Source organism: Vitis riparia, chromosome 9, assembly GCF_004353265.1.
Source record: "Vitis riparia cultivar Riparia Gloire de Montpellier isolate 1030 chromosome 9, EGFV_Vit.rip_1.0, whole genome shotgun sequence".
Taxonomy (NCBI): Eukaryota; Viridiplantae; Streptophyta; class Magnoliopsida; order Vitales; family Vitaceae; genus Vitis; species Vitis riparia.
In genome coordinates, this window is record NC_048439.1 from 21697430 (window position 1) to 21706579 (window position 9150).

Sequence of the window (9150 nt, forward strand, 5' to 3'; positions counted from 1 at the left end):
AATAAACAATTGCTGGTTGATCCGATTGTTGGCATTCCTTCTATCAGCCTCCGTCAAAATAATTTAAGTCAAGTCATGTTGGCAGCCTCCCTAGATGGGGCTGCGAGAAGAGCCTTCACTTCAACCCAATTCACATCTTTAAAGCCAAAAGCCTTTTTTTTTGTTTAATTTTATACAAAAAAAAAAATTCCTCCCTAATGTTTGAACTAAAAGGTAAAAGGTAAAAGGGCCATGGATCTTGGAAAGTCTATGAGAAAATAAAAGGAAAAATAAATACGTGCAAAAATGGAAAGAACGAGAAAATAAACAAAAAAAGGGTTGGTTTAGCAACTATTTTTAAAATTAACTTTCAATTAAAAAAAAAAAATAGGAAATCGATTGTATGATGGTTTGTAAAACAAAAGTCTCCTTTGAGACGTTTTTTTCTAAAAATAATTATTGAAAACTACTATATGATATTTTGTAGAATAAAAGTGTATTTGGGAACGAAAATATTTGTAATATGTTTTCTATATTTTTAAATGTATTTTAAAAATAAATTTTATTTATCTTTTTATTTAATTATTTTCCATATTTGTATATGAGAAAATAAAGGCTAATAAGAAAAATACCCAAGAGGGAGGTGAATTAAGTTTTTCAAAAACTTTTTCAATACAACAAATTTAAGCACAATATAAGTAAATATAATGAGATAAAGTTAGAGAATTCAAACTTAGATTTTATAGTGGTTCGACACTTCCTTGCCTACGTCCACTCTCCTCAAGCTCCTAACCGAGTGAGGGTTCCATTAACTTGAACCTTCAACCAAGCTTCTAATCTTCTTTACACTTGGATTTCGGCTCCAATGGGCTTTTACACAATCTCTTCAAGATTCAACTTATTTGAAAGCTCTAACACTCAATTTACAAGAATGATCTTCTCTCAACCTAGCTCAATAATGGCTCAAATACAAATCAAAGCTAGGATGACTCACAAGGGTGCACTAAAAGATATGCAAATGAAGATTTAATGCACTAAGAAAGAAATCAGAGATTTTAAGGCAAAAACAAGGCAAAAACAAGTGGGTAGACAATTAATTGCAAGTGTTCTCCATGTCATAAATGAAGTGGAGCTCTCAATTTATAGGTTTCTAACCTTGGGAGCCAAGAAAAACAAAAAGTAGAGGTTGAGGGTCAATCGGTTCACTAGTTGTTGGAGCATTTAATGCTTTGGCAAGTTACCGTTGCCTTGACTAGGCCTCAACCGGAGGTCGATCGGGAAAGAGGATATCTCGACCGGGAAGAGAAGGCTATTGGATGAGAAAGAGTGTTTTTAACACTCCTCGATCGGACCTTGACTGGACAAGGGAAACTGGTCGACCAGTGCCCTGGTTGGTTGAGCCGGTTGGCTAGTGTCTCGACCGGTTTAGCCTTTTAACCCCAAAAGCCTATCTTTTCTAGTTCTTTTCTTTTCTAACACTTAGGCAAGGTCTTTAGGTAAATTAATATGCCAATTTTGAAATGTTTTGCCTAAGGTACATTTGATAAAACTCGGGTTTTAATGAAATTATAATTTTAAATAAGAAATTGAGTTTTCAAAGATTGATGAAATGATATGTAAAACTTAAGTGCACCTATGCATTCATCTTACAATTGTTTCCTATGATTAAAAGTCTTCCAAATGACTTGATCTTGTATCCATTAGGTCCTTTGATGAATTTCCAAATTAATACCTAAGATTCTTTACAAATTAAACCAATTAGTAACTTAACCATGGTTTGTTATCATCAAAACCTAATTAGGAGAACCCTTGAGCTAACAATCTCCCCCTTTTTTATGATGACAAACCTTGGTTATCTAGGAGAAAAAAAAATCTCCACCTCAAACCAATCATGGATTAAACAATTAAAATTTATGAAGTTAAAACCAAGATAATCAAGACATGCGGATTTTTAATAGAAAACAGTGTAAGTCATAAAACATATAACATATCATATATAGGTAAAGTCAAATGTATATGAAACATAACATATAAGCCAATCTAAACAAATGATATGACAATGATATCTAAACAAATGATATGACAATGATATCCAAACAAATGATATGACAATGATATGCACGTGAGTCTCCTAAATCCTAAATATCTCTCCCCCTTTTGGCAACATAAAAAAAGAAATGAAGGGGATCTCTACGAAATCAAGGCTGAGGAGATGGAGGTGGAAACACGAAGCGTAGGTAAGCCATCATCTCCTCATGCTGACTTTCCTGGAAACTCTCAATGGGCTCAATCCTCTACTGGAGATGCTCAAACACAGCTTGCTATTGATCCATGCGATCCTTCTTACGCCCAAATCTTTGCTGTAGATACTCAAACTAAGAGATGAAGCCAAACTGATACTGATCCATGCGATCCTCCATGGAGTAGAATCGAATATCACTGACTACTGCAACCTCCTCCATATGAGTGTCGAGAGAGCTAATTTGAGCAGATAGATCCATCTAAGGAGCATGATCAAGAGCATGAGGTGCCTGATGAGATGGTATCTCTGTGGGAGGAGGCTCAATGAATGATGGCTGAGAAGATGGTCCTGTTATGTAAGTCGGCTCGGAAAATGTGGCCTCAAACTAAACATCCTTTGACTGGAGTGGAGGAATGTCAAGCTTGGGCTCTCTCTGCTGAAAGCCTTTATGAGGGTCTACTCCACCCTCTATCTCACGCATCTCTGCCTTCTCCTCTACTCCGGGATGCACCTATCCTTGTCCTTGGGCATGTGTTGGTGGTTTCTCTACTCTCCTAATCCAGGAACCATAGGGGGCCTTCTCAAATTTCATCCGCCCCAAAGACTGCTCATCATATGTATCGTAAGTGCTAGGGGCCTCAAAATCTCTCTCTACTCAAATCGACCCCGACATCCTTGAACACTCTAGTGAGAAAACGGTCGTAGGGGAGTACACGGGTCGTGCTCTCGCAGCATGAGATCATGTGTATCATCATCAAATACCTCACGTGAATCCGTCTCCCCATCAAAATGGAGTCCATGAGGAATGCCTCAAAATAGGAGACCTCGTCTCGATGTCCGCCTCGTGGCAGTAGGATGGAAAAGATCATGTGGTGTAGTACTCTGATACTCATGGTCAAGCTATGGGCCGATGGTTTGCCCATCCCCTAGGTGTTTGCAAGTCTACACATCCTCTGAATGGCCTCTCTAGGCTCAAAACCCAGCACAGTGGGTCAAACCTTGGACTCATACACCTTGAGTCCAATTGGAGCAATATCTAAAATGAGGCAGATGCTCTTCGGGTCCAGCTGAATCTCAACACCTCTAACGATGGAAATAATCGGGCCACCAACTCCATATGTAGCCCTTGAATAGAACGCACGCACTAGAATCAGGAAAATCGACTCCAAAATCGTCACTACTAACAGCCAACCTATCCGACTAAAGAGGCCCTCAAACCCGAAATGCTGCAGTTGGGAGAAATTGATACTTTTCATTGGAACTACTTTCCTCTGAGCAAATTTTTGCTTGTATCTTTGATAATCCTCCACGGAGCTGAAGAGGGTCGTGTCAAACCTCGCCTTTTGACGAGCCTCCATTTGAACATGCTGAGACGGCTCGGCTGGGCACTTGCCCTATGCCCTAGAGGCAACCGACACTTTCATAGGAGCCATGAGAAATCTAGAAACAAAGGAGATGGGGGCTGGTAGAGAGAAAAGCACACACACCCGAAACCCTCGGTGTGCAGGAATGGAGCTGAAACTGAGTGTGATGCGCTGAAGAAGGAGAAGTTGTCCCAAATCCAAAACCCTAGCCTCTAAAAATCAATTCGAAGCCCTTAATTTGTTGCAATGGCCTTAAAAAATACTCCTTGGCAATTGAATCACCACAATCCTTGAAGAACTAGAGGAAACAAGTGAGAAAATGAAGCGCAGAAGGGTTTTTAAATAGCTAGCCTCGACGAATTGGTCAACCGCCTGGTCAACGCGATCAATTTTTCAACTTTTTTGCATTTTCTCGTCTTGTGATCCTCCCCTTGCCCTTTTCAGTTGAAATCCCCAATTTTTTATGCCCAATACCAAGGGAATTTTGATTTTTAGTCAAAATTTGACCATTTATCTAAGTATATGTCTATATGATGCATATGACATGAAATTCATGCAATCATAAAGATAAATCAAAGCTAGGATGACTCACAATGGTACACTAAAAGATATGCAAGTAAAAATTTAATGCACCAAGAAAGAAATGAGAGCTTTTAAGGCAAGAACAAGTGAGTAAACAATTAATTTCAAGTGTTCTCTATGTCATAAATGAAGTGGAGCTCTCAATTTATATGTTTCTAACCTCGGGAGTCAAGAAAAACAAAAAGCAGCCTCAACCGATTGAGCTGAGGGTCGATCGGTTCACTAGCCGTTAGAGCATTTAATGTTTTTGCAGGTTACCGTTGCCTCGATCGGACCTCGACCGGAGGTCGACCGGGAAGGAGGATACCTTGACTAGGAAGGGAAGACTACTGGATAAGAGAGAGTGTCTTTAACACTCCTCGACTAGACCTCGACCGGACAAGGGAAACCGATCGACCGGTGCCCTGACCGGTTTAGTCGAATGGCTAATGCCTCAACCGGTTCAACCTTTTGGCTCCGAAAACCTATCTTTTTCAGTTATTTTCTTTTCTAACACTTAGGCAAGGTCTTTAGGTAAATTAATATGTCAATTTTGAAACGTTTTACCTAAGGTACATTTGATAAAACTTGGGTTTTAATGAAATTGTAATTTTAAAGAATAAACCGAGTTTTTAAAGATGTATGAAATGATATGTAAAACTTAAGCGCACTCATGCATTCAACTTACAATTGTTTCCTATAATTAAAAGTCTTCTAAATGACTTGATCTTGTATCCATTATGTTCTTTGATGAATTTCCAAATTAATACCTGAGATTCTTTACAAATCAAACCAATTCGTAACTTAACCATGATTTGTTATCATCAAAACCTAATTAGGAGAACCCTTAGGCTAATAGTATAATTATTTTTTTAAAAAATGTATTTAGAGAATAAATGAAAAAAATTAAAAATATATAAAAGATATTTTCTATTTTATAAATAAAAAATAAAAAATAATTAAAATATATTTTCTATTTTTAAGAATAAAAAATATTTTTTGTTTTCTTGTTGTCAAACATATTTTTGTTTTGTTTTAGAGAATAAAAAATTGTTTTAAAAAATAGTTGTCAAATAAGACCTTAAACTTAGCATGCTTTTTGAAATGTATTGCTTTTTTTTTTCTTCTATATAAAGAAAAAAGAACCAAAAAAATTATATAAAATTTAAAATGATTTACTTTAAGTTTAATTTTTCTTGGTACGCACCACATACATAATAAACTAATCATAGAATTAGTATTCAAGACTGCTTTTTCTTCAACATTAAAAATATGTTTGAAACTTTTTTTTTTACTAAGGTTAACTTTTTAAGAATTTGTTTGCAGGATAAATTTTTAGAATAAGTTTCATATTTTTTTTTTCTTTTTATGATTTTTAGGATATTATGAGAATAACACAAACATGAGAATAAGATTATTTTGAAAATAAATCTCATTTTTTTTTAAGACAATCTTGCATAGAAAAGATGTTTTTAGAATTGTATTTTCCAATAGAATTTCATTTTAAAAATAAATATAACTATTTTTAAGAATTACCTTAAAAATACTTATATTTGATAATTATTTTAAAAATGTTATTAGACAAGTATTAAGGGTGTGTTTGATAATTGTTTTAAAAAATAATTTAATTTTTTTTAATATTAGATTATGATTTTTATAGAACAAAAGTCTGTTTGGAAGCTAAAATGTATATAGTCTATTTTTAATATTTTTAAAAATAATTTAAACATAATTTTTATATCTAGTGTTTTATTTTTAATTATTCTACATATTTGTATAATTATTTTTTAAAATAGTTTTTAGAAAACAATTAAAAATAAGAGAAAACAATTACAAGACATTTTTTTTAAATAACTTGTTTTTTATTTTCTATTGTTTTATATTTTTAAGAATAAAAAAAAAAAAAAAATTTTGGTTGTTAAACGTGTTTTCTGTGTTTTTTTTTTAGAGAAAAAAAGTTGTTTTAAAAAACATTTTCCAAACAAACCCTAAAATTCTTTCACCTTTGTGAATTTTGTTTAACTAATGAATTCAATTCAATTACTTAAATTTTCTAATGAATTTGTTGCAATTTTTGCAAAAATAAAAAAATAAAAAAATTACACTTGATTTTGACACATCATCTTGAGCTAATTCTCGTTGAATTTTAACACATCACGCGCGTGACAAAACATAGCAAATTAGAGATGTGCAACTTTGCTTTTAATTTCAGTCATCTACCCTCTTGAATAAAGTTGGAGGATAAAAAAAGGATTATTATATTATCTAATTTGGTTAATTTGCAATCAAAAAATAAGAAGAAGATGAAATATAATAAATATTATCTAAGTTTTCTCATGACATTAAAATATAAATGTAAATTATTTTTCATTTTTTCGAGTGTGTTTTTATTTCTTTCCCACATTTCCAGTTGCTAAGAAGGCAAATTTATGAGACTTTTTCGACTTTTTCTTTTCAGCCTTTTTTCTTTTCTTTGTTTCTTTCCCCTCCATTTGTAAACAAAGGCTAGCTGACGACCCCAAGACCTGAAGACTTTTCTCTCTTTTGTGGTTTCCTTCCTTCCTTCTTCTTCATTTTTTCTCCAATAGCATTATCACAAGACAAAGACTTAGACTTGGAGACAGACTTTTAGTATTATTTTTTTTCCTTCTCCTCGGCATGCTTAAGGAGACAAAAAAAATCTTGTATTCCTAGTGTTTTTCTTTTCTCGAGGATCTTAATGTTAAGTTTGGCTTGGAAAAAAAAATGCTAGAAAGAGATTTAATTTATCTTAATTTTACAATGAAAAAACAGGAAATCACGATGGAGGATAAGGAAAAGATGATGAAAAAAAGTTCAAAAATACTTTTCTTAAAAGACTATATGGAAAAATCTAAGGTATGTTTGGTTCCTAAAAAATGTAAGAAAATAATATTTTTATTTTTGTATATTATGTAAAAGGATATTGAGAAAAAAATAAAAGGAAAAAAGAAAAAGAAAAATATTAAGAGAAATCCCACCCCACTTTTCTTGAAAAAAGATACAAAAGTTTGGGGAAAGTGTATTTCTTGTAAATTTAATTCTCTATTTCTTAATTTTTTTTCATGAACAATCAAATAACAAATAAAAAAAATTACAATTTTTTTTTATTTGTTCATTTCCTTCTCTTTTACCCCAAATATTTTCATTTTCTTAATTTTTTTAGGAATTAAACATAACTAAGAAAATGTGTAATATATAATAATTATTTTTTCAACTTACTTTTAACAAATGAATAAGAGATAAATTATATATATATATATATATATAAATTTCTCTTTTTATGTGTAATTTTTTCTTTTCTATTTTTGTCCCTCAAACTTTTTGAGAATAATGGGATAATATTTAATACCTAACTTTTATTCTTAACTCTTCTAATTGCCTTTTTTGGCACAATATTACTATTTTAATTGAAAGGATAAGGAGAATGAGTTCCTTCTCACATTACTTAATTGCATGAATTTGATCACTCGCTCATTTCCATCTAATGTTATTGACTTCCTCAATTGATTTTTGATAAGCATCTTGAAAAGTACTAAGAAAAAATATGCATAAATATATAAATTTTCTTAAATAGAAAAACAAAAAATCAAATATAACACAAATTAATTCAAAATTTTTGTTTTTCCATATGGAAGGAAAAAGAGAAATAAATTTGAAAAATATTTTTAAAAATTGCTAAGTTTAAACTTAAAGCATCTCCAAAGGTATGTTATATATACAATGCTAATGCCCAAAAAAAAGGCATAAAATGATATTTATTGTGTCACTCAAAGCTTCACAGCAAACTCCTAGAATAGAACCATGAGAAAAGCTATGCCAAATATAACACATGCTATCTTTTCAAATTGATGTAACAGTGAAATGACACCAATCATTTTTATTTTTATTCAATTCTTTTAATTATCTTTTCAAATTTTTTCTTATTTTTTTTTCCAATTATTTAATTATTTTAAAACCTTTTCTTTTCAATAAATTTGGATTGATTTCACTTCACACAATCTTAATGATATCAATGTAGAGTTTGGGAAACAATCTTTATTAGATTGTGGTAGTATCAAGGAAGGTTGTCAAAAGTCAATAACAACTATTATACAATTAATAAGCATAGGCTTGTTATAGCTATCTATCAATATGTAAAGTTTTCGTATATGAAATCTCCTTATCTTGTAAACTTCCATATATGTAAGCATTCAACCATGCATATCTTGTTTTGTGCTCTGCTCTATATACAATTAGTATTCCTTGGTTAATGACAATTATCTTTTTCCTTCACAAGATCATCATGGTATTGGAGCATTCATCTACAAGCCTTGAAACCATGTCAACCTCCTTATCCCTAAAGGAACCACAATCATGGGCCTTTAATCATCATCTTGAAAACAATGATAAACTTGCTAAAGAAATAGAGGATGAAAAGGTCCTAACCCTCTTCATAAATTATGGACTACAAATAATGGCCTAGTCATTTCATGTCTACTCAAAACACTGAAAGGAGACATGCAAAGTTTAGTATTTGGCTCTAAAACAGCTCATTGGTTGTGGATTGTGTTGGAAGAACAACTTCTTCCCATCATAGCTAAGAAAGAAGGCCATTTAAAAGGATTGTAAGTGACCATTCAAAAGGGATAGAAAATTACTTGAGGGACTTCAAGTCTATTTGTGATAATCTTGCTACCATTAAGAAATCCATCAAAGATTTTGATAAGGTGTAACAATTTGCTAATGGTCTGGGTCCAAATTATAAGAACTTTTGAATTGCTATGTTCACCAAACCACCAAACTTGTTATTTTCTCTAAAAAATTTTAAGTACAAGTCTAAGAAACTTTGGCAAACACTTAATTTTTAAAAGAAAAGCTTCCAAGTTATACTAATCATGATGGAAAATAATTTCAGTATATTTCATCACATTTTGTTTTATAATATACATACATATATATAAGAAATGCCTCGAGATTAGAATGCTCAAGATAGGAAAAGGTTTT